Genomic DNA, 26,226 nt, shown 5'->3' with positions numbered 1-26,226 from the left:
TGCAGATCATTTCCTCGTCTGGATTCACAGAAGCGCTGGAGTCGACCTCTGATTCCCAGGCTATAGTATGAGTAAACAGCTCTGCAGACTCAACCATCTGTTCTACCTCATACTCAGACGGGCAGCTGGAGATTTGGGAGCTGTGAGGAAGCAAGTGCGATTTGGGTGACACCTTTGAGGACTGGAGTATTTGTGATGTTGAAGTTGATGTGGAGGAGAGCCCACTTAAAGGAGCACTTGATATCCGTTGAAGCACCTGCTGTTTTTGTGCCTCATCTGGAATTTGTAGCGATTGGCGTGGCCGTAAGAAAGGGATCTTATCACATTGTCCGCTAAAAGAAGTAGACATTTTAGTTTGGCTGGAAGATGGTCTTTCTTCTGCACCTACCCCACGGACAAAACCTTTTTTCCCCTTCCCAACACGCCTATTCCTCTTTCCACCAGCAGCAGGCCTTTTTCCACTCATTTTGGTGGTTAACTAATTCACAACTCTGGAGTTGGTTGCACAAAAAAACAATGGATGGTAACCGAGCAGAGCTGAGTGGCCAAACTGTGGTATTAGGCCAAAACTATTGGCTGGGTTAGATGCAGAAAAAAATTATTTTTAATTTGCAACCTGATGGAGGTCAGTATAGATGGACTAATAGACCAAGTCCCACACACCGCTAGAAGCCCAAATATTTTTTCAGAGCTAGATGCAGAAATTTTTTTTATTCAATTTGCAACCTGATGGAGGTCAGTATAGATGGACTAATAGACCAAGTCCCACACACTGCTAGAAGCCCAAATATTTTTTCAGAGCTAGATGCAGAAAAAAATTATTTTTAATTTGCAACCTGATGGAGGTCAGTATAGATGGACTAATAGACCAAGTCCCACACACCGCTAGAAGCCCAAATATTTTTTCAGAGCTAGATGCAGAAAAAAATTATTTTTAATTTGCAACCTGATGGAGGTCAGTATAGATGGACTAATAGACCAAGTCCCACATACCGCTAGAAGCCCAAATATTTTTTCAGAGCTAGATGCAGAAAAAAATTATATTCAATTTGCAACCTGCTGGAGGTCAGTATAGAAGGACTAATAGAACAAGTCCCACACACTGCTAGAAGCCCAAATATTTTTTCAGAGCTAAATGAAGAAAAAAATTATTTTTAATTTGCAACCTGATGGAGGTCAGTATAGATAGACTAATAGACCAAGTCCCACACACTGCTAGAAGCCCAAATATTTTTTCAGAGCTAGATGCAGAAAAAAATTATTTTTAATTTGCAACCTGATGGAGGTCAGTATAGATGGACTAATAGACCAAGTCCCACACACTGCTAGAAGCCCAAATATTTTTTCAGAGCTAGATGCAGAAAAAAAATATTTTTAATTTGCAACCTGATGGAGGTCAGTATAGATGGACTAATAGACCAAGTCCCACACACTGCTAGAAGCCCAAATATTTTTTCAGAGCTAGATGCAGAAAAAAATTATTTTTAATTTGCAACCTGATGGAGGTCAGTATAGATGGACTAATAGAACAAGTCCCACACGCTGCTAGAAGCCCAAATATTTTTTCAGAGATAAATGAAGAAAAAAATTATTTTTAATTTGCAACCTGATGGAGGTCAGTATAGATGGACTAATAGACCAAGTCCCACACACTGCTAGAAGCCCAAATATTTTTTCAGAGCTAGATGCAGAAAAAAATTATTTTTAATTTGCAACCTCATGGAGGTCAGTATAGATGGACTAATAGACCAAGTCCCACACACTGCTAGAAGCCCAAATATTTTTTCAGAGCTAGATGCAGAAAAAAATTATTTTTAATTTGCAACCTGATGGAGGTCAGTATAGATGGACTAATAGAACAAGTCCCACACACTGTTAGAAGCCCAAATATTTTTTCAGAGATAAGTGAAGAAAAAAATTATTTTTAATTTGCAACCTGATGGAGGTCAGTATAGATGGACTAATAGACCAAGTCCCACACACTGCTAGAAGCCCAAATATTTTTTCAGAGCTAGATGCAGAAAAAAATTATTTTTAATTTGCAACCTGATGGAGGTCAGTATAGATGGACTAATAGACCAAGTCCCACACACCGCTAGAAGCCCAAATATTTTTTCAGAGCTAGATGCAGAAAAAAATTATATTCAATTTGCAACCTGCTGGAGGTCAGTATAGAAGGACTAATAGAACAAGTCCCACACACTGCTAGAAGCCCAAATATTTTTTCAGAGCTAAATGAAGAAAAAAATTATTTTTAATTTGCAACCTGATGGAGGTCAGTATAGATGGACTAATAGACCAAGTCCCACACACTGCTAGAAGCCCAAATATTTTTTCAGAGCTAGATGCAGAAAAAAATTATATTCAGTTTGCAACCTGATGGAGGTCAGTATAGATGGACTAATAGAATGATGCTATGCCCAAAAGATTTTACTTCACTAGGTGCGGTAAAAAAATTGGTATTCTATACACAGGTGGTATATCTTGCAACACAGATAGGCTACTCCACTGACTAACACACTCTGCAATAGGCCAAAAAGGATTAGCTTTGCTAGATTCAGCCAAATGCTGTGAAAAAAACTTGCACAGCACTGGCACAGACCTGCCTGGCAAAAACTGATAGGAACTGATGTAACCTAGTCCTGAAAAGGACTCCAATTACAATTAGTCTTTACTCCCACAATCTATCTATTTAAGAGCACAGACCTGCCTGATAAAAGTCGTAGGAAATGCTGTAACCTAGTCCTTAAAAGGACTGCAATCACAACTATTCCCTACTCCCAAGCTATCTGTATATTTGTGCGAAAATTGGCTTGAAATTAACAAGGTATAGCGCACACAGCAACAGCGGTGCCGTCTAACACGCAGCTGCAGCAGTGAGAAAATGGTGGCGACGGGGAAAATGGCTTGGTCTTATAGGGCAAGGACATGTGACATACACTGCCAATCACACATGCCCTTGCTTGTGTGAAAAAAAGCACTTCGCTCCGTGTGTGCGCTGCTGATAGGCTGACAGATTGCACCTCCCCACTGCAAATGCGGGAAAGAGAAAAAAAAATGGAGATCTTCATTGTTCCTGCAGAGATCCATCCCCTGCCCCTCCCCCCGCCCCGCTGTACACTCAAACTGCGTATTAACATTAATTTTCATCATTACTGAGAAAAAATCCAGTTATGATTTTGGTGCACGAACAGTTATCGAACATAACCTCGAACAGCCGAATTTTTCTCAAATTGTTCGTGTTCGCCGACCGGCTCGAACACCGCCCAAAACAGCTCGAATTTGAGATTGGCGAACAGTTCGAGTAGAACAACGCTCATCTCTATTTAGAAGATCTAATGTGACCAGCAGCTAGGCTAGTCTGTATGTACTCCTCCAAGGCCTTTCTTTCAGGGATTGTTAGATTAAACAAGAGACTCTTGGGAAGAGTAGCTCCCGGAATAAACTCAATGGCGCAATCATAATCCCTATGAGGAGGTAAAACTTGCCACTCCTCCTCCGAAAAAACCCTCCAAAAAATCTTGAATAGGTACAGGTAATTCTCCTTTTCCCACAGCCGCAATGCGACCATTACAACATTTATCCTAGCATTTCGGACTCCAAGACTTTATCATATTAGTAGACCAGTCCAGCAAAGGATTGTGCAGTTTTAACCAAGGCAGTCCTAGAACGACCGGAGAGGGTAAATTATCTAATACAGCCAAGTCCAAAAATTCTTGGTGAAGACCATTGATATTGAGGGGAAATGCAGCAACCTTGTGAGTAATACATTTCAAGGGAGTGTTATCAATTGCAATCACAGAAATAGGTGATGACAAAGGTTTGGATTTCAATTTAAGTTTTTCCAAAAACCCTTTATCAATCACATTAAGTGTTGAACTACAATCCACAAATACCTGAAATTCAATCAAATTTTCCTGCAAAGTAGTACTCCCTGAAAGAAATACTGCTGCAGAGAGTAAACAAGCTATATGGGTGTACCTGACCTTTTTTTTTTCTTTACTTAAACGAAGCTCACAATACTTAATCAAATGGTCAGCTTTACCACAATAAAGACACAATCTCTCGGCGAACCTCCTGTCTCTTTCCTGAGAGCCGAGTGACATCGCCCCAACCTCTATCGATTCTCCACCATCTGAGCAGATTTTCTGGGGACTAGGACCTGGCATTACAGGAGTCTTTACCTCATTCTGCCTAGATCTCAGCCTCCTATCCACACGAACAGCTAATTGCATGGCATCCTGCAGAGTCTCAGGTGCGGGGAATGCAGTTAGCAAATACTTAACCCTTTCACTCAGACCAGCAAGAAATAGACATTTCAGAGCAGAATCATTCCATATGACTTCAGAAGCCCACCTTCTAAAGTGTGTGCAATAAATCTCAGCATCATCTGACCCCTGATTTAAACGCCTGAGTTCTGCCTCAGCAGATGAGATTCGATCAGGATCGTCATATAAAAGACCCATAGCAGAAAAAAACTCTTCTACCGACTTCAAACATGGATCATTAGGTTGAAGAGAAAAGGCCCACCCTTATGGCTCATTGCGCAAAAGTGATATAATAAAACCAATGCACTGTGATTCATTCCCAGAGTACCTTGGTCTCAAACGAAAATATAACAAACAAGCATTTTTAAAGGAAAAAAAATCTTGCTGTCTACCATAAAAAACATCCGGCAGTCCTGCCTTGGGTTCCACAAAAGCGATCCGGAAGAGCTACGCACGTGTTGCTGGAGCTCGGCCACCTCCAGAGTCAACCCCTGCAAGCGTGGAGCCAAATCCTGATGGAAGCCATACTGATCCCAGTATAAATATTTCCTTAATTTTTTGGCCTGGACTTACTGTTATGATCTGCAAACAAGTACTAAGGAAAGAAGGGGAAAGTTTTCCTACAGTAAGACTAAGCTGAATCCCTACGATGTAGCGGGCTGCCTGTTCCTAGCAATCAGACTCGCCTTAGTCCTAGGCTAGTCTGAACGAAGACATATAGAATGAAGGGAAGGGGTCCCTAAAAGAACTAAGGACTGGAAGAAAAATGGGACACCTCCTGAACAGAGAAAGTTGTTGCAAAACACAAAAGATAAACTGACAAAAAGGTACTAGAGGTCCCTAAAGGACCAAGCAAACTGAGAGATAGGCACAAAAGCACCTGGCTAGCAAAACAGTCAAACAACACTGAAATCCAACACAGCCAAAAAGGTGGAGCTGGAATATAAAGGCAGATGGTCACGTGACCGCAAAACACAAGATGGAAAAAACAAGCAGGAGGGTTCTAACAACTACATGCATGAAAGTTCAAATGCTCAAACAACATTCTTTATGCTGGGAATGTTACCACGCTGAAATGTGGACCAGTGCACCTCAACAACCATCAGCTGCCCCATCAAACGCATCCGCTGCTTATTTCTCCTCCTCTATTACCGTGCCAAGTATTGTCACGCAGGTCTCCCATCGCAGAAACTCCGGTTCTTTACCAACTCAAGTCGGACTGAGTGATAGCCCGTCAGCTGTAACGGAAGCGGACACGCCTGCTGTGTTTGTTTCACCGAGCACACCGCATGTTTCTCAATCCACCGTAACATCTGCACCTCACTCACGCGCCAACAGTTTTTACGGTTCACCATACTCCACCCTCTCTCAGCACCTTAGCCAGCCCTTGGTCCCGCAGTTGTGGTCATGTAAAAAATTGTTTCATCCTGTGCAAGGCAAAGCTAAGAGGTTGAACTCCACCATCTCCAATTTGTTGGCCACGGAAATGCTGCCTTTCCGCCTGTTAGATGCAGACGATTTTCGAAAACTGATGTCCCAGTACCAATTGCCCAGTCACCATTACTTCTCTAAGAAATCTGTGCCTGCGCCACACCAGCATGTCGCAGACAACATCACCCGTTCCTTGTCTAAATCTACGTGTGCCAGGGTGCATTTCACCACAGACACCAGGGCGTTACATCTTGATGACTGGACACTGAGTGACTCTGGTGGCTGTGGGGGCAGGCGGGGAAGGGACTGCTCCACAAATCTTGGAATCCCCAAGGCTTGCAGAAGAAACCTCTGTATTTCCCACTTCCTCCGCTGCTTCTGAGTCCTCCACCTCCTTTTGGGCCTCCACCTGCGCACTCAACCTCTGCCTTAACGAGGGTGTGCAGAGAATACACACCACCTCCATACTGTGCAGTCAAGGCTCACCGTAATCAGGCAGTCTTCAAATTAATATACCTTGGAGATCACAGTCATACAGGTGAGGAGTTGTCTTCAGCTCTCCAGGCTCAGTTTGAGCAAAGGCTGTCTCCGCTGAACCTAGAGACAGGGAAGGCCTTGTGCGATAACGGTGTGAACCTGTTAGCGGCCCTAGGTCTAGGCAAGCTCACACACGTGCCTTGCATGGCTCACATCCTCAACCTGGTGGCACAGCGATTTCTCCACCACTATCCTGGCCTGGATGAGCTGCTTCACAAAGTACGGAAGCTGTGTGCTCACTTCCGCCGTTTGCACCCCTCATGTCAACGACTTGCATCAATACAGAGGTCTTTGTCAGTGCCACTTAACAGGTTGATTTATGATGTGCCGACACGGTGGAATTCCACTCTGCACATATTGCAGCGACTGTGCCAGCAGCAACGAGCTCTGACACAGTATGTCATGACATACAGCTTGGGGCAACGCAGTACGGACTTGGGGCATATCATGTTTGCGAAGTGGGAACAGATTAAGGACCTTTGCACCCTTCTGCACAGTTTTGAAATGGCTACTAAACTGGTTAGCGCTGACGATGCCGTCATCAGCATCACTATTCCTGTCATATACATGCTGGAGCAAACTTTGAATAACCTGCAGCGGGAGGTGGTGGCCCCAGAAGAAGAGGAGGATGCGGAAGGGATACCAATGTCTCAAATTTCCAGACTGTCGTCACACAGGTAGATGCCAAGTGATGGTGGATTACAGCAATCGAGGGGGTTTGGTGATACCAGGCAAACTGTTAGTGAAGGTGCAAGAGCCGAGGAACTAAGGGAAGAGGAAGAGGTGATGGGCAAGCAGCTGTCAGAGGATGAAGAGGATAATCGTCCCCTCTCATTTGAACATGGTTGGCAGGAGGATACGGAGGAAAAAATCATCAGTGTTACGCAGCCCACAATACAGCCTGGCTTTGGACCTCCTGGAAGAGCCAGACAAATGAGTGCCTTCTTGATGCACTATCTGCAACATGATCCCCATATAATTAGGATTTGAAATAATGCTGACTACTGGGTTGTCACTCTGTTAGATCCACGTTATGAGAGTCAATTTTGCCAGATGCTTTCCGCCCTGGAAAGGGACCCGCTTATGTTGGAGTATTGAAACAAGCTTTTAAGCAACCTTAATAGAGGTTTTCCCCAACATAACAGTGAGGAACACAGTGTGCATCGCAGCTGTAATCTTTCAACCTCCGGCACGTCAGTTTGTCAACGCCAAAACATTAGCAGCAGCAGCAGAGTAAGTTGCAGAAGCAATTTCTGGGAGTCCTTTCACACTTTTTTTGCACCAGCTCGTGCACCAGCACAACAGAGTACAAGTCTGACACGTGGTGAACGACTGGATAGGATGGTGCAGGAGTACCTAGAGTTCAATATCAATACCATCAGGGAGGGTTTGGACCCTTTTACATTTTGGTCTTCAAAAATGGATGAATGGCCTGAGCTCGCCTCTCACGCTTTGGAGGCTTTATCATGCCCAGCACCCAGCATTCTCTCTGAAAGTGTCTTCAGCACTGCTGGTAGTGTCTTGACAGATAAGCGCACCCGGCTGTCCCCTGAAAGTGTAGACCACCTAACTTTCATGAAGATGAACAAGTCATGGATCTCCAATGACTTTTGCACCCCAATTGCAAACTGTACAGAGTAGGCGATGTTGTTGTTTTGAGTGTGCTGCATTGATCTCTTGAAATTGCAGTCTGTGATATGGCTTCTGTGCCTGCTCTTGCTGCTGCTGCAGGTTTTAGGCTCTAATTTTGGGAAATGTGGAGAATTCAGATTGTGTCTCCATCCATTGGGTTGGCTGTAGCTGGACAGGTTTGGGTCTGCATTAAACTACTTGTAGTCTGATGACATTGATGCAACTTTGGTGGTGTTAGGCCCTCATTTAAGGCAATGTGAACACTCCTGGTTTGGTCTCCATCTCCTGGGATGGCTGTACTGGAACAGGTGTGGGTCTTATTTACACTATTTCTACTGTAGTGAAATTGATTAGACATTGCTAGTGTCTGCCACTAATTTTTTGAAATGTGGATAATCATGATTGGATCTCCATCTATTGGGTTGGCTGTAGTGGAACTGATTTTGGCCTCCTTTGCAATACTTATACTCTAGTGAAATTGATGCCACTTCAGTGGTGTTTGTTAGGCCCTCATTTAGGGCAATGTGAACACTCCTAGTTAAGTCTCCATCTCTTGGGTTGTACTGGACGAGATGTGGGTCTCATTTACACTATTTCTACTGTAGTGAAATTGATTACACTTTGTTGGCGTCTGCTGCTAATCTTTAGAAATGTGTGGAATCCTGAATTGGTCTCCATCCATTGGGTTGACTGTAGTGGAAGAGGTTTTGGTCTCCATGCATTTCTATAGTTATACTGTAGTGAAATTGAGCATTTGGTGAAGATATTATTCTCCCCAAACGGGTACACAAACATGATAAAATCTAAATTGATTTTTAATAAACAACCATCAGCCGCCCCATCAAACACCTCTACGGCTTCATCCTCCTCCTCTGTTACCGTGCCAAGTTGTGTCACACAGGTGTCCGACAGAACCAGCTGTATACCCGCTGCAGTTAGGCTGAGTGATAGGCCATCAGCTGTAAGTGAAGTGGACATGTCTGCTGTGTTTTTTTCTCTGAACACACCACACGTCTCTCAATCTACCGTAACATCTCCGCCTGCACCTCACTCACGGTCTATTGGTTTGTCCATTTCACCGTACTCTGCCCTCTCTCAGCACTGCAGCCAGCCCTCAATCCCGCTGTTGTGGTCACATAAAAGATTGTTTCATCCTACTCTGCCTGCTGCACTCCTGATACAGACTCTGCCTGCTGCACTCCTAATACAGACTCTGCCTGCTGCACTCTGATACAAACTCTCCCTGCTGCACTCTGATACAAACTCTGCCTGCTGCACCATCTAGTCTGTCCTACTGGGTCCAGCAGCTGCGCGTCCATTGGTCTGTCCTGGAGTGGCACCTGGCATTCATCGGGAGCCAAGTCTAACCTTACCATCAGAGGCTCTAGAGAACAGTCCGGTGCTCGCTTAGTCACGCCCCTCCAGGCTCTCCGCATCCGTAGCATAGTGGTTCCACAAACCACGTCCGTGACAGTGCGCCCTCACAGGCAGGGTCCTCTCTCCTGTTGTACCAGTCGGTGACCCCTTTTGACATGTAAAGCGCAACAGAATAAATGTCGCTGTCACAGTAATAATAATTATAGTACATGTACTCTTGGTCAATTGATGGCCCTTCCCTGATGTCTACATCTAATTTGATGTGTTTTGGCAGCTTTTGGTCCCGTTTCTAGGTGTTGTATATGCATTTTTTTGGTTCCCCCATTGACTCCTATGGGATTCGGCGAATAAATTTGGCGAATATCAATTGTTTCGGCGAACTTTTCCGAAACAGAACATTGAAATGTTGGCTCTTGCCTAATTTTGACTTTTAAGCCCAGCACCACCATATACTCCAATTGCCTATAGTGGGTTTTCTTCATTAAGTGCTGTTTCTTTTCATTGGTGGACATTTGGTGCTGCCGACATTTCTACCATTAAAAATTGTTTTCTAAGTAGTGTTCTGCCCATGGGGAAGGAGTACAGGCATTCAGTTGGATGAGCCCCGGCCCATGTAGTCTTTCTAAAGACAGGCAGACCAGTGGACAAGAGCACCCACTGACCCTCGTGTCTCCACACTATGTATACAAAAAAAATCACGATCTCCTATAAATGTCAGCCATGAGCCGGTGTTGACAGGAGTATTGTGATGATAGGCATGGGGGTCTTCAGTAGACCCCCGGCTGTCATGACAACCCATCAGCACCTCATGATCACAAATGGAAAAATGAGCATTAAAAAGATGAAAAATTATGTATAAAATACATGAGGTATTGGTCGATATTTTGGCCAAAAATATGCAAGTTTGCAACCCATGTCAAGGGCCCTCATACTTGCAAGTCCCTAAATTAAAAAATGGCTCACATTTTTTGCAGCATGCATCCAGACCCTTTAGTGTTGGTTGGGTGAATTGGAGTGCCTGTCTTGTGAGGTGATCTGATATAGTTCTGGGCAGCCCCCCTGATCTAGTGGTATGGGCGTCATCCGTATGCAGTAAGCCAGACACTGTGCATCACCTGTGCTTGTGTGACTGGCTCCCTATGCAAGACTCATCTGTGTGCATTTTTAATACTAGGCAAACACCCCTCCATGAATTGGTGGGTGTATGAGTGGTTTCTTTAGTTTAATTAGCATTTTGCACCTGTGTTACCCCCACCTTTATCATAGGGATCTCTTGCATCCTGCTAGTGCATTGGTAATCTGACCTGGAGTTGGTAAGGCTGTTTTTTTTTAGTTTAGGAGGAACAGGCTAGCTACATATGATAGCTGTAGAAAAATACATGAACGGTACATCTGTGGCGCCCCTACAGGTTCAGTCGCCACAGAGGTACTGCATCTCACGCAGAGGTGTGGTATCTCACTCTCAGGTAAGGATGGAGTACTGCCTGGGACCCTAACACCTGCATCCAACTCATTCCACTTCAGTGGGGGCAGGGCGAGATTGCTCCTAAGGGAGAGCACAGTCCCTGGTGCCTAGCTGAAGGGTGGAACCATGTAGTGGGTGTGGGTGGAGGAAGTAGTTCAGGGGAGCACAGGAAAGGAAGTGATATAAAAGAGGGAACCATCTTGGGAAGAGAGGTCAGTCAGATCAGTCAGAGGAGGAGAGTGTGTGGAGCAGGAGCTCAGCAGGAGCTCTGCTGTGGAAGGAGGGCCTGGTGAGAGGCCCAAGGCTGTGAAGGAGAGAGGAGCAGGAGATAAGGCTCCAGGAGGAACGAGGGGATCCCGGGCGCGCATGCGCTCGCTTCCCTCCTGGTCCCGAAGCCTTCTACATCGGGCGCTACCAACACAGGGCTGCTCCCAGTCCCCCTTCAAAGCCCTCCGTCCCCGGGCGTGGAAAGCGACGATCAGTTCCTAGGCCTCCTTGAATATCATCTGTACCTGGGTGTACATGCCCTAGACGTATCTCGGAGCCCAGAACTGTCACCCCCGGACACCAGTGATGCTGGCCCGCTCCTAGGCCCCTTGCAGCAACCAACGCCTCCGACACCTGAGTGGGTGTACGGGCGTCTGCCTTGGGACTGGTCCGCGGAGGTGGAAGATCGTAGTCTCCCGCTGTTACCCGCTCCTGAGCCCGTAGCCATCTCCGGGAGTGAAGAGGACCAGTTTCTGTGGGACAACCCAGGGGGGACCTCATGGGGTTTCCCCGGGAAAACAGAGCAGAGGCTGCATGCCGGGTGGAGCACTGCAAGAGGGAGCTGGCGCAGCTTGAAAAAGAGCGGCACCTCCGGCGGGTGCGCTGGGAGAGACTAGAGGTCCGGAATATGGAGGAGAAGGCCCGGGCCCGCAAAAACAAAGAAACTGCACATGGTCCCCATGCTGAAGGGACCGTAGTAAAGTTTAACCTGGATGGAGGATGGTACTGCATCTCACCCAGAGGTGTGTTATCTCACTCTCAGGTAAGGATGGAGTACTGCCCGGGACCCTAACACCTGCATCCAACACATTCCACTTCAGTGGGGGCAGGGCGAGATTGCTCCTAAGGGAGAGCACAGTCCCTGGTCCCTAGCTGAAGGGTGGAACCATGTAGTGGGTGTGGGTGGAGGAAGTAGTTCAGGGGAGTACAGGAACCGAAGTGATATAAAAGAGGGAACCATCTTGGGAAGAGAGGTCAGTCAGGTCAGATCAGTCAGAGGAGGAGAGTGTGTGCAGCAGGAGCTCAGCAGGAGCTCTGCTCAGGGAGGAGGGCCTAGTGAGAGGCACAAGGCTGTGAAGGAGAGAGGAGCAGGAGAGAAGGCTCCAGGAGGAACGAGGGGATCCCAGGGGTGCAGGCAGTGCTGGAGGCCACCCGTACGCCCGAATCTGCAGGAACGTGGAGGGATCAGGCCGCAGAGAGGGGACTGGCCCCTAAACTAGTGGAGAACTACAGACTCAGCTAGAAACCGGAGGCTTCTGTACTTTTAGGGTGCAGTTGCTACAGCCACAATTACCTCGCCGAAAAGGTGACGTCACGAACTGTATATAAAAACTATAAATCCCCTGTAAATAAATCCCCTTTTGATTGACTGCCCTGGGTCACTGACCGGGTCACCGCCAATGTGACATCTCCCCTAGCAACGACCGGCCCGGCACTGAGTACCCCACAGTCCAGGGGGCGCGTCACATCCAAAAATCATACATTGACCTAATGCTGCTAGGCAAAAATTTACAAAACATGAGGTTCTTAGTTTAAAATTCTGATCAGACTGTAGGAAGCCCACTGACATGACACAGCGAACCTCTCAGTAGGTTCCTAACCTTCATGGTGTGGTGCCATACAAAAACCGCCTCCCCAAAGCTCCCCATGACTCTAGGCCACACCACCACCCGGCACAATACTAAGGCAACAAGGGCTACCACACAGAACCAACTCCAAATGAAGAGAGCTAAAAATAAAACTCACCTTCCGCTTGTTCTGAAACTGTGAACTGATAGCTAAAATATGTGGAACCCCTTTTGCAGTCTCCTGATAATTAAAAAATGCCTGGGCCAAATAGGAGGAGTACTGATTCAAGTAAAACAAAAATAGAGTGGAAGACCATGCAATATACCAAAGTTGGAGGAAAATACATGTACCACACATGCAAAAATCATACATTGATCTAATGCTGGTAGACAAATATTACAAAATTGAACATGAGGTTCTTAGTTTAACATTCTGATTAGACTGTATGAAGTCCACTGCCACGTCACGGCAAGCATCACAGTGGGGTAGGCCTGAGCTATTTGCCTTTATATATCCCTCCCCCATGGCATGGTTCCCACCCGAAGATCTCGTCTCCCAAGATCTCTGTGCAGGCGCCACCTCCGGCGGCCATTTTCCCTGAGTCCACCGCATAGAAAACATGGAAGTGCGGGGGTTCCAGACTTTCACAAAACGTCATCGGAGCCTCCGCACCGCCGAGTATCGCTGAAGACCGTCAAACACCCCCTCCTGCCACCCTGGGACTCACAGCATCGCCCCACAGCATCATATCTCCGGACAACCCCTCCTCCAAGCGCATGATCCGCAGTATTGCCCAACTCCTGCCAATGAGTCTTCTGTGTTTTCATTGGCTATAAGCCATAATCATCAGCATTAACAGAAATAAACACTTGAAATACAGTTATATGAAAAAGTTTGGGCACCCCTATTAATCTTAAGCTTAATGTTTTATAAAAATTGGTGTTTTTGCAAGAGCTATTTCAGTTTGATATATGTAATAACTGTTGGACACAGTAATGTTTCTGCCTTGAAATTAGGTTTATTGTACTAACAGAAAATGTGCAATCTGCATTCAAACAAAATTTGACAGGTGCATAAGTATGGGCACCCTTATCATTTTCTTGTTTTAAATACTCCTACCTACTTTTTACTGACTTACTAAAGCACTTTTTTTGGTTTTGTAACCTCATTGAGCTTTGAACTTCAGAGCCAGGTGTATGCAATCATGAGAAAAGCTACTTAAAGTGGCCACTTGCAAGTTGTTCTCCTGTTTGAATCTCCTCTGAAGAGTGGCATCATGGGCTCCTCAAAACAACTGTCAAATGATCTGAAAACAAAGATTATTCAACATAGTTGTTCAGGGGAAGGATACAAAAAGCTGTCTCAGAGATTTAACCTGTCAGTTTCCACTGTGAGGAACATAGTAAGGAAATGGAAGAACACAGGGACAGTTCTTGTTAAGGCCAGAAGTGGCAGAGAAGGCAGAGAAGAAGAATGGTGAGATCAGTCAAGGACAATCCTCAGACCACCTCCAGAGAGCTGCAGCATCAACTTGCTGCAGATGGTGTCACTGTGCATCGGTCAACTATACAACGCACTTTGCACAAGGAGAAGCTGTATGGGAGAGTGATGCGAAAGAAGCCGTTTCTGCAAGCACGCCACAAACAGAGTCGGCTGAGGTATGCAAAGGCACATTTGGAGAAGCCAATTTCTTTTTGGAAGAAGGTCCTGTGGACTGATGAAACCAAGATTGAGATGTTTGGTCATACAAAAAGGCGTTATGCATGGCGGCAAAAAAACACAGCATTCCAAGAAAAACACTTGCTGCCCACAGTAAAATTTGGTGGAGGTTCCATCATGCTTTGGGGCTGTGTGGCCAATGCCGGCACCGGGAATCTTGTTAAAGTTGAGAGACGCATGGATTCCACTCAGTATCAGCAGATTCTTGACAATAATGTTCAAGAATCAGTGATAAAGTTGAAGTTACGCAGGGGATGGATCTTTCAGCAAGACAATGATCCAAAACACCGCTCCAAATCTACTCAGGCATTCATGCAGAGGAACAATTACAATGTTCTGGAATGGCCATCCCAGTCCCCAGACCTGAATATCATTGAACATCTGTGGGATCATTTGAAGAGGGCTGTCCATGCTTGGCAACCATCAAACTTAACTGAACTGGAATTGTTTTGTAAAGAGGAATGGTCACAAATACCTTCATCCAGGAACTCATTAAAAGCTACAGGAAGCGACTAGAGGCTGTTATTTTTGCAAAAGGAGGATCTACTAAATATTAATGTCACTTTTCTGGTGAGGTGCCCATACTTATGCACCTGTCAAATTTTGTTTGAATGCAGATTGCACATTTTCTGTTAGTACAATAAACCTCATTTCAAGGCAGAAACATTACTGTGTCCAACAGTTATTACATATATCAAACTGAAATAGCTGTTGCAAAAACAACAATTTTTCTAAAACAATAAGCTTAAGATTAATAGGGGTGCCCAAACTTTTTCATATAACTGTAGATCACTCTGTTTGAAAAGACTCTATATAATATATGAGTTTCACTTTTAGTATTGAAGAACTGAAATAAATTAACTTTTTAATGATATTCTAATTTACTGAGAAGCACCTGTATATGTATATGTATATATATATGTATATATATATATATATATATATATATATATAAAAACAGAGCTAGGCAGGCAGTGTATGTGGCAGACTGCAGTGTATAATACAGCACAAGAGGCTCCATTCCAGTTCTGTCTGCTGCTTCTGTTACAGATATTTCTACAAATAGCCCCAGGTATCGGGCCAGGGATAATTATTTTTTTTATCTTAATCTTGATTATTTGGTTAAAAAGCAATCCAGAGAACACCGTTTTTCTGCTCCATTTGCTTGTTGCCACAGCAGAATACAGCCAGATTATTTCCATATTACAGCGATAAAAGTTCAGAAATTTATAGTGAACGTGGAAAATATTGGCCTCCGTGTAAATTTTGTTGCAGTGTGTCAGTGAAGTTATTGACACCAAATCGCTGTGAAAAATAGTAACTACAGGCCAGCTATTTAAAACTGTGGTTTTCCGTCACACCTATCACATACAAGTTTTCTCCAAATTCAGCCATTTCTGGCCCCCATGTAAATTTTGTTGCAGTGTGTCAATGTAGTTATTGACACTAGGTCACTGTGAAAAATAGAACCAAACCTACAGGCCATCTATTTAAAACTGTGGTTTTCCATCACACGTATCACATATCACTGAGGTTCAAATCCAGCCATTTGTAGTGAAGGTGGAAAATATTGTCCTCCATTTAAGATGGGCAAGGCGCATGGCAAGGGACGGGGAAGTGGACGTGATGGTGATGGTGCATGCAGAGGACGAGGCTGTGGGCAAGCAGAAATGCACCACAAAAACACCCACATCTTCTCGCTTTACCTTCCTGTCCCAATTAACCACAGAACAGCACTATTGAACACAGAGCAGTGTGAAAAGGTTATTGGTTGGATAGCAGATAATGCTTCCAGTCACTTAGCCACCACCACCACCACCCTGTCTTCCACATGGTCAAGTATCAGTAGCTGTGAGTCTGGACTGCATATTCCTCACCCTGATCCTCCTTCCTCCCACCATGCCGAATGCCCAGAGACAACTGATGCCACACTTGGACGACACTCCAAAGAGCTGTTCACTTTTCCATTTATAGATTCGGGCCTCTCGCCCGGTCCACTTGAATCGGGGCAAGAAGAGATCGCATGTAGCGATGGCCAAGTGTTTGAGCAGCCACGGTCACATGAAGTCGACGATGGGAAAGTGTCACAAGAGGTGGATGATGATGAAAAACATCACAGTAAAAGATAATGCCTTGCCAACACCAGGTCAGATTACCAATGCACTGCAGGATGCAGCAAGCCTCCATGATAAAGGCGGGGGCAGCACGTGTGCAAAATACTGATGCAGACAGCCACTCACTAACCTACCAATTGGATTGATGGATGATGATGAGATACAATTGCCATAAAGTCAGGAGGAGGACCAGGGTGTGAAAGTTGAAGATGAGGTGGTGGACAATGAAGTCACTGATCTAACCTGGCAAGGTGACATGCAGAACAAGGACAACAGCACACAGGGGGAGGTGTAGCACCACAACAGGCAAAAACAAGCAGGGTGGTGGCCGCAGACAGAAGACTGGCAACTATTCCCTGTAACAACAACACTACGGAAGTTGCCATTACAACTATTAGGTCTTCCCGAGTCAGGTTGTTTTTAAAGACCCTGCTGATAACCCCAAAAAGGCCATTTGCACCACCTGCCAGGCAAATATCAGCAGGGGTAGCAAAACTAGCAGCCTGACCACCACCAGCATGATCAGGCACATGGCAACAAACCGACTAAGTGGGCCGAACCCCAAGGTTCCGCTTTTGTACGTGCACGCCAATCACCTGTCCATGGCGCATGCCAAGATGCCTCAAGCCCTGCACCTGTCATTGAACACTCTCAAGTAGCAACATCAGGAAGCATATCCACGTCCTTGTCACACCTCAGCGTTCAGTTGTCCCTACCCCAGTCCTTTGAACTCAAGTGCAAATACGCAGCTAACGCCCCAAAGGCCACACTACTAAATTCACACATTTCGCTTATGCTTTCACTCGAAATGTTGCCTTTTAGGCTCGTGAAGATGGAAGCTTTCCGCAACCTGATGGCGGCGGCCATCCCTCGGTACTCGTTCCTTTGCCGCCACTATTTCTCCCGGTGTGCGGTCCCCACATTACACAAGCACGTGTCCCACAACATTAGCCGTGCCCTCAACAATGCAGTTACTGGGAAAGTCCACCTAACCACGGACTTGTGAACAAGTGATTGTGGGCAAGGATGGTACATCTCGCTGACGGCACGGCACACTAGGTTAACATAGTGGAAGCCAGGACCCAGTCGGACCTTGGGATGGAACACGTCCTCCAGACGCCAAGGATTGCAGGCCCTGGGTCAATCAGAGTTGCCCCCATATTCTACAGCTCCTGCACCTCTTCCTCCTCCTCTTCAGCATTCATCTCTGAAAATGACAACATCAGTCTCAAGCTGGAAGCACTGCAGCACTGCCTCGGCCAAGCGGCAGCAGGCTGTGCTGAAGTTAGTATGCTTAGGTGACAAACCAACGCTGAAGAGTTGTGGACAGCTCTGAAAGAGCAGGCAGATCTTTGGCTGACACCGCAAAACCTATAGCCAAGCATGGTCGTGTGTGACAATGGCCGGAACTTGGTGGCGACTCTGAGGCAAGCAGAGCTCACACATGTACCATGCCTGGCCCATGTGTTTAACCTCGTGGTTCAGCGCTTTCTCAAAACCTACCCGGATCTGTCGGATCTGCTTGTCAAAGTACGCTGTCTGTGTGCCCATTTTAGAAAGTCAGCAACAGCTTCCGTCGCTCTTGCCGTGATTCAGCTTTTGACGATTCTCTCTCACCGACTGGTGTGTGATGTCCCCACGCATTGGAACTCTACATTTCAGGTGTTGGCACGGATTTGTGAGCAGAAGAAGGCAGTTGTTGACTACCTGCATCAACAAGGCCGTCGGTATTCAGGTCAGACTCTACACATAAAACCTCAGGAGTGGACATGGATGTCAGACATCTGTACCATCCTCCAAAACTTTGAGGACTCCACCAAGATGGTGAGCGGCGATGACGCTATAATTAGCGTCGCCATCCCGCTTCTCTGTCTTCTGAAACGCTCTCTGCTCGCAATTAAAGAGGATGCATTGCTGGCGGAGTACAATGAGATGGAGCAAGGAACCATACAGGGTGATTGCACACAGCCCAGCCTCATCTTATCACAACGTGGATTGGGTGACAATGAGGAAGAGGAGGAGGAGGAGGAAGAACAGGAGCTAGTTTCCTGCACTATATACGGTACTACCTGCACAACTGCCATACCATCTGCTTAGCATGGATGGCCTGAGGATAGAGAGGAGGAGGAAGAGGAGGAGAGCATGGTCAGTCGTCCTCTTGGTGAGGACACGGAAGTCTTGCCTCTTTGCAGTCTGGCACATATGGCTGAGTTTATGTTACGCTGCCTTTCCCGTGACCCTCGCGTTGTCCAAATTTTGGGTGACAGTAATTACTGGTTGGTGACGCTTCTAGACCCATGCTACAGGGAGAACTTTATGTCTCTTATTCCTTTGCAGGACAGGCCTAATAAAATGAGGCAGTAGGAGAAGGCCCTTGTTGCGGAATTAGTGAAAAAATTCCCATCTGAATAATGCTGGCGGCAGAGGTCACAGTTCGTTGGACAACCAAGGAGTACAGGCAAGAGAGCCACAAATGCAATCCAGCAGAGTTAGGGGAACACTGTCAAAGTTCTGGGAGAGTTTTCTCAGACCCTCAAATCACACAGGCCCTCAAGCGGGGGTGGTACTCTCACAAGGAGTGCATAATTTGTGAAGATGTTGAGGGAGTACCTTGCCAACCGTACCAAAATACTCCGTGATTCCTCTATGCCTTATAATTATTGGGTATCCAAGCTGGAAACGTGGAATGAACTGGCTCTTTAAGCCTTGGAGGTCCTAGCCTGCCCTGCCACTAGCGTTTTGTCAGAGCGGGTTTTTAGTGCCGCCGGTGGAATTATAACCAATAAGCGCATCAGCCTGTCAACTGAAAATACTGACAGGCTGACTCTTATAAAAATGAAGAAGGGCTAGATTGGGCCAGACTTCTCAACACCACCGAATGATAGCAGCGTAACATAAACTCAAATACAGTGTGTTTTTTTGGGGAGGTCTAACTCTGTTCCCATGTACCTCTGTTTTCACACCAAGACATGGGTATACGCTTCCTGATTTTGTCTATTTGCTCTTGTCCTCCTCCTTCTCCGCATCCTCATCCTCCACCACCATATCACAACCATATGTACCATATCAACATATCTACGTCTCTTGCAAGGGGCATTGGAGTTCCTCCAAATTTTTGGCAGCTGTTGCTTCGCTGCATAGGCAAACACTATGGAAGACCCACTTCCTAATAATGTGAACATTGTTTGTAGGAGGCTCTCTGACCACTATGTCTCTTGCAACAGGCATTGGAGTGCCTCCAAATTTTTGGCAGCCCTTGCAGTCACTGCATACGCAATAACAGTATAGGAGACCCACTCGTTAATAATGGGAACAACAAAGCATAGCCAACTGCTGGCCCTTTAAGAATAGTAAGGGCCGCCTGATGGCCCTATAAAAATAGGCTTTGTGACTTAGAGTCCCTCCATCATAAATGAAACATTATGTGTCTGATTATGTGTCACATACCACATAAGGTTGTAAAATGTTAAAATTACATTTTCTGGTGAATGCATTTGTCTTGGTTGAAAGCAATGCAAAAGTGCAAAAACGCATCAAAAACACAACGTGTGAACATAGCCCAATGTGTGGAGGAGCATTTTTGTTTTTGGTTATTTATTTTGCCTTATATACAAGTCATTACTCTGGAAAGGATGTTCTTTAACTTATTTCCCAGGAAAATCCATTTTGGTTTCGTTTTTGCATGTTTTATTGTGAGTTTGTAAAAGTTGCCGTAATACTCTGACAACATTGTTCACAGCAGTAACTTGGGAGTCAAATATGCTTCCAGGGGTCTTCCCTATGCTGTTCCCATGTCATTTGAGCACTGTTCCCGTCGATTTTGGCAATTTTTAGGCCCTCTGCAGACCTCTGGGGGGAGCCGCCTTAAAAATGCTCAAGTTTCCCATAGACTTACATTGGGCTCATTACTCGGACCAAGCACTCAAGCATTCCAATTTGCTCGACCCGAGCAACGAGTATCCGAGCATTTTAGTGCTTGCTCTTCACTTCTCACCAGATGTCGGTAACCACCCATCCAATTCACACAGGCAAAGAAATCAAACCATAGCTGTCCATAAATTACGTTATGTGTAATAATGAGAAATGACACAGGGAAAAAAGTATTGAACACGTTTACTGAAATTTATTTCATATTTCGAACAAAAGTCTTTGCTGGTGATGACATCTTCAAGCAGACTTCAGTATGGAGAAACTAGTCGCATTCATTGCTCAGGTATGATCATGGCCCATTCTTCTGCACAAACACTCATAAAATTCTTAAAGTTGTGTGGGCTTCTTCTATGAACTCAGAGCTTTTGATGCTTCCGTAAATTTGCCATTGGATTCAGGTCAGGTAATTGGCTGGGCCATTTTAGCAGCTTTATTTTCTTTCTCTGAAACCAATTGAGAGTTCCTTTGACTGTGTCTTTGGGATCACTGTCTTTCTGAAAAGGTCACCCTCGTTTTATCTCCATCATCCTGGTGGATAACAGCAGATTTCTATCAAGAATGTCGTGGTACATTTTTCCATTCATCCTTCCTTCAATTATATGAAGTTTGCCAGTGCCATATGCTGAATAACAGCCCCACACTATGATGTTCCCACTTCCAAACTTCACTTTTGGTTTGGTGTTTTAAAAGATGTGCACTGCATTTTGGTCTCCAAACGTGGTGTGTATTATGGCATCCAAAGAGTTAAATTTTTGTCTCATCTGACCAGATTATATTCTCACAGTATTTTGCAGGCTTGTCTTAATACTATTGAGCAAACTTTAAATGCCCTTGAGCATGCTTTTTGTTCAGCAATGCAGTCAAGCGTCGTGAGCATGCATACAGGCCATGGAGGTTGAGTGCATTACCTATAATTTTCTTTGAAGCAATTGTACATGCTGATTTTAGATGTTTCTGTAGCTGTCTACAGGTCGACCGCGGCTCTTGGACAACTCTTCTGATAATTCTTTTCACTCCTCTATCTGAAATCTAGTGGGGAGCACCTGGTTGGGGCCAATTTATGGTGAAACAATGTTCTTTCCACTTGCATATTATGCTCATTGGAAGCTTTAGTAATTTAGAAATTCTTCTGTAACCAATGCCATCAGTATGTTTTGCAACAATAAGGTTGTGAAGGTCTTGAGACAGCTCACTGGTTTACCCATCATGAGATGTTTCTAGTGTTCCACCTTGGTAATGTGACACCTTTTTATAGGTCATCAGTTGAACCAGCTGATATTATTTTTCATTAAGTGAAGGATTGCTTTCTAATTACTGATAGATTTTGGTTGGTGTCATGACTTCCCATGGCTTTTTACACCTCTCTTAGGTTCTAGATTTGAATATTGATTATTTGTCCTCTACAAAAATAGGATGAGATAAGAAAAGTTAGGAAGATATATATCCCAAACAGCTGCAGCAGGCCGCTGTATTCAGGACAAGCATTTGTTGATTCTGGAAAAGCAGAGAATTTCATGGACTTTTCTCTGGCAAAAAAGATGAAAACTTTTTTGTCACTCTTTTAAAGTAGAAAGTAGGTGGCAATTTTTTCATAGGAAAAGAGTGCATGCTATCAAAATGGAGAAGGTTATTTCTTACTACTATATACGGTGTTCTAATTTCCACTTTATATTCTTTTTTTAGAACCGAATATAAAATAATGCAGTGACATTTATTTTGTATATCCCAGCACCTCATCTGCTTTATGTTGGTCTCCACCAACAACCACTGACATCTTCACCTTTCCCATTCATGTTGGCAGCCCAACTCATGTCAAATTACCTAGCCAACCACTCAGACGCCGACAGAGACCTGCTTTTTCTTCAGCGCATGAACTGGCTTAGCTCTGACACCTGTCCTCATGGCACTCCCCTTATATGATGCAGAGGCCCATCCTCTGCAACACAGTGCTCTGATTGGTCACTCCTCCTTTTGCTCCTTCCATCAAACCTGACTATTTAAACCGGAGAGTTTGTGCTCACAACCAGTGCCTCTTTATCAATCATTGCGGTGGATACCCATGTCCTATGATCCATGTAGTTCTTCTTGAGCAATCCGGTATTTTACGTTTTGTTGTTATTTCACCTGTGCTACAGTGTTAATACCACTGTTTCACTAATATCACTATTTCCTTCAGCATTGACATTTTTTCTGTCGCATACAGTTAGGTCCATGTATATTTGGACAGAGAAAACATTTTTCTAATTTTGGTTCTAGACATTACCACAATGAATTTTAAACAAAACAATTCAGATGCAGTTGAAGTTTAGACTTTCAGCTTTCATTTGAGGGTATCCACATTAAAATTGGATGAAGGGTTTAAGAGTTTCAGCTCCTTAACCCCTTAATAACATCTGACGTACTAATACGCGTCTGTGCCCTGGGACTTAAGAGCCAGACCCGTATTAGTACGTCATCGCGATCGCGCGCGCACACAGGCTGTGCGGGCGCGATCGCCGCCGGGTGTCAGCTGATTGTCACAGCTGACACCCGGTACTATGTGCAGGGAGCGGTCACGCACCGCTCCCAGCACATTAACCCCCGCGATGCTGCGATCGAAGTCGATCGAAGTCGATCGCGGCATTGCGGGGGCAAGGGGAGGTGATCGGCGATACTCACCTCCTCTTCCGGCTTCCAGCGCAGTCTGCAAAGGCTTCCTGGGTGTTGCCATGACGACCCGATGTCGTCATGACAACATCCGGGTCACCAGAGAGCAGGAAGATTGCTTGGACATGCGCAGTGCATCTCCAAGCAATCTTCACACTGTGCACTTCTGACAGCCTTCATGGAATAGGGATGGTGCTCCATTCCTGTGCCATGCAGGCGATCAGAAAAAAAAAAGTGAAAGTCCCAGAGTGGGACAAAGTAATAAAGTGTATAAACTGTGTGAAAGTGGAAAAAAAAAAAAAAAAATGTGCAAAAATATTATAAAAAAATAAAAAAAATAATACACCAAAAATAAAAATATAATGTACCCATCAATAAATATTATTATAAAAAAAATAAAAAAAAACCAATAAAAGTACACATATTTGGTATCGCCGCGTCCGGAACAACCTGACCTATAAAACTGTCCCACTAGTTAACCCCTTCAGTGAACACGGTAAAAAAAAAAAAAAAAAAACCAAGCAAAAAACAATGCTTTATCACCATACCGCCAAACAAAAAGTGGAATAACACGCGATCAAAAAGACGCATATAAATAAAAATGATACTGCTGAAAACGTCATCTCGTCCCGCAAAAAACAAGCCGCCATATAGCTCCATCAGCCGAAAAATAAAAAAGTTATAGCTCTCAGAATAAAGCGATACTAAAAAATATTTTTTTCTATAAAATAGCTTTTATTGTGTATAAGCGCCAAAACATAGAAAAATGATACAAATGTGGTACCGCTGTAAACGTACTGACCCGAAGAGTAAAGCTGCCTCATCAATTTTACCACACGCGGAACAGAATAAAAAAAAAAAAAAAAAAACAATTCCTGAATTGTTGGTTTTTGTTTATTCTGCCTCCCAAAAATCGGAATAGAAAGCGATCAAAAAATGTCACGTGCCTGAAAATGGCACCAATAACAACGTCAAGTCATCCCGCAAAAAACGAGCCGTCACATGACTGTCTGCCAAAATCTGGAAAAATTATAGCTCTCAAAATATGGCGATGCAAAAACTAGATTTTACAAAAAATGCGTCTTTTAGTGTGTGACAGCTGTCAGTCATAAAAACCCCATATGATTCTGGCATTGCTGTAATCACACCGACCCGAAGAATAAAGTCGTCTAATCACTTATACCGCACAAGGAACGACGTCAAAAATAAACTCTTGAGTTAGGATTGGGCTAGGGTTAGGGCTGGGTTTGGGGCTAGGGTTCTGCTGGGGCTAGGGTTGTGCTGGGGCTAGGGTTGTGCTGGGGCTAGGGTTGTGCTGGGGCTAGGGTTGTGCTAGGGTTAGGGCTGGGGTTGGGATTTTTTTCAAAAGTAAGAAAAAAAGATGACGATATGGCGACTAGTGTTGAGAGCAAGTGCTCGCTACTTGAGTTTGCATCGGGTGCTCTGGTATGCATTTAGTATCGTGGGTATTTGAGTGACATGCTCGAGTCTCTGCCCCATATGCTTCGCGGCCAAAAAACTTTACGGGGATTGCCTGCCATGCACTAGCGATCCCCGCATGTTTTTTTTTGGGTGTCTAATAACCGTGAAACATGCGGAGCAGGGACTCGAGCATGTCACTCGAGCACACGCTGTACATGGTGCATACCTGAGTACCCGATGCAAACTCAAGTAGCGAGCACTTGCGCTCAAGAATAATGAAAACTTATTCAATATGATGACCTAACGTAAACAAATAATGTGCCGTACCTCTGGGTTCAAAATGTTCACTATACACCTTAATAAAATCTTTGAGGGGTATAGTTTCCAAAATGGGGACACTTGTGGTGGAGCTCCACTGTTTAGGCACATCACGGGCTCTCCAAACGCGACATGGTGTCCGCTAACAAATTGAATGGAAAATCGGCTCAAATTGTTAGCGGACGCCATGTTGCGTTTGGAGAGCCCCTGTGTGTCCAAACATTGGAGCTCCCCCACAACTGACCCCATTTTGGAAACTAGACCCTCCAAGGCACCTATCTAGATGCATAGTGAGCACTTAGAACCCCCAGGTGCTTCACAAATTGATTCGTAAAAATGAAAAAGTGAAAATAAAACACTTTTTCATTTTTATGAATTAATTTGTGAAGCACCTAGGGGTTCCAAGTGCTCACTATGCATCTAGATAGGTGCCTTGGGGGGTCTAGTTTCCAAAATGGGGTCACTTGTGGGGGAGCTCTAATGTTTGGGCACACAGGGACTCTCTAAATGCAACATGGTATCCGCTAACAAATTGAATGGAAAATCGGCTCAAATTGTTAGCGGACGCCACATTGCGTTTGGAGAGCCCCTCTGTGCCCAAACTTTGGAGCTCCCCCACAAGTGACCCCATTTTGGAAACTAGACCCCCCAAGGCACCTTTCTAGATGCATAGTGAGCACTTGGAACCCCCAGGTGCTTCACAAATTGATTCGTAAAAATGAAAAAGTGAAAAAAAAAACACTTTTTCATTTTTATGAATCAATTTGTGAAGCACCTGGGGTTCCAAGTGCTCACTATGAATCTAGATAGGTGCCTTGGGGGGTCTAGTTTCCAAAATGGGGTCACTTGTGGGGGAGCTCCAATGTTTGGGCACACAGGGACTCTCCAAATGCAACATGATATCCGCTAACAAATTGTCGGCTCAAATTGTTAGAGGATATCATGTTGCATTTGGAGAGTCCCTGTGTGCCCAAACATTGGAGCTCCTCCACAAGTGACCCCATTTTGGAAACTAGACCCCCCAAGGCACCTATCTAGATGCATAGTGAGCACTTGGAACCCCTAGGTGCTTCACAAATTAATTCGTAAAAATGAAAAAGTGTTTTTTTTTTCACTTTTTCATTATTACGAATCAATTTGTGAAGCACCTGGGGGTTCCAAGTGCTCACTATGCATCTAGAAAGGTGCCTTGGGGGGTCTAGTTTCCAAAATGGGGTCACTTGTGGGGGAGCTCCAAAGTTTGGGCACAGAGGGGCTCTCCAAACGCAATGTGGCGTCCGCTAACAATTTGAGCTGATTTTCCATTCAATTTGTTAGCGGATACCATGTTGCATTTAGAGAGTCCCTGTGTGCCCAAACATTGGAGCTCCCCCACAAGTGACCCCATTTTGGAAACTAGACCCCCCAAGGCACCTATCTAGATGCATAGTGAGCACTTGGAACCCCTAGGTGCTTCACAAATTGATTCGTAAAAATGAAAAAGTGTTTTTTTTTTCACTTTTTCATTATTACGAATCAATTTGTGAAGCAC

The sequence above is a fragment of the Phyllobates terribilis genome, unplaced genomic scaffold (assembly GCF_046119375.1).
Source record: "Phyllobates terribilis strain yellow unplaced genomic scaffold, ASM4611937v1 Scaffold_2__4_contigs__length_985480577, whole genome shotgun sequence".
Lineage (NCBI taxonomy): Eukaryota > Metazoa > Chordata > Amphibia > Anura > Dendrobatidae > Phyllobates > Phyllobates terribilis.
Note: the sequence above shows the minus strand (reverse complement) of the source record.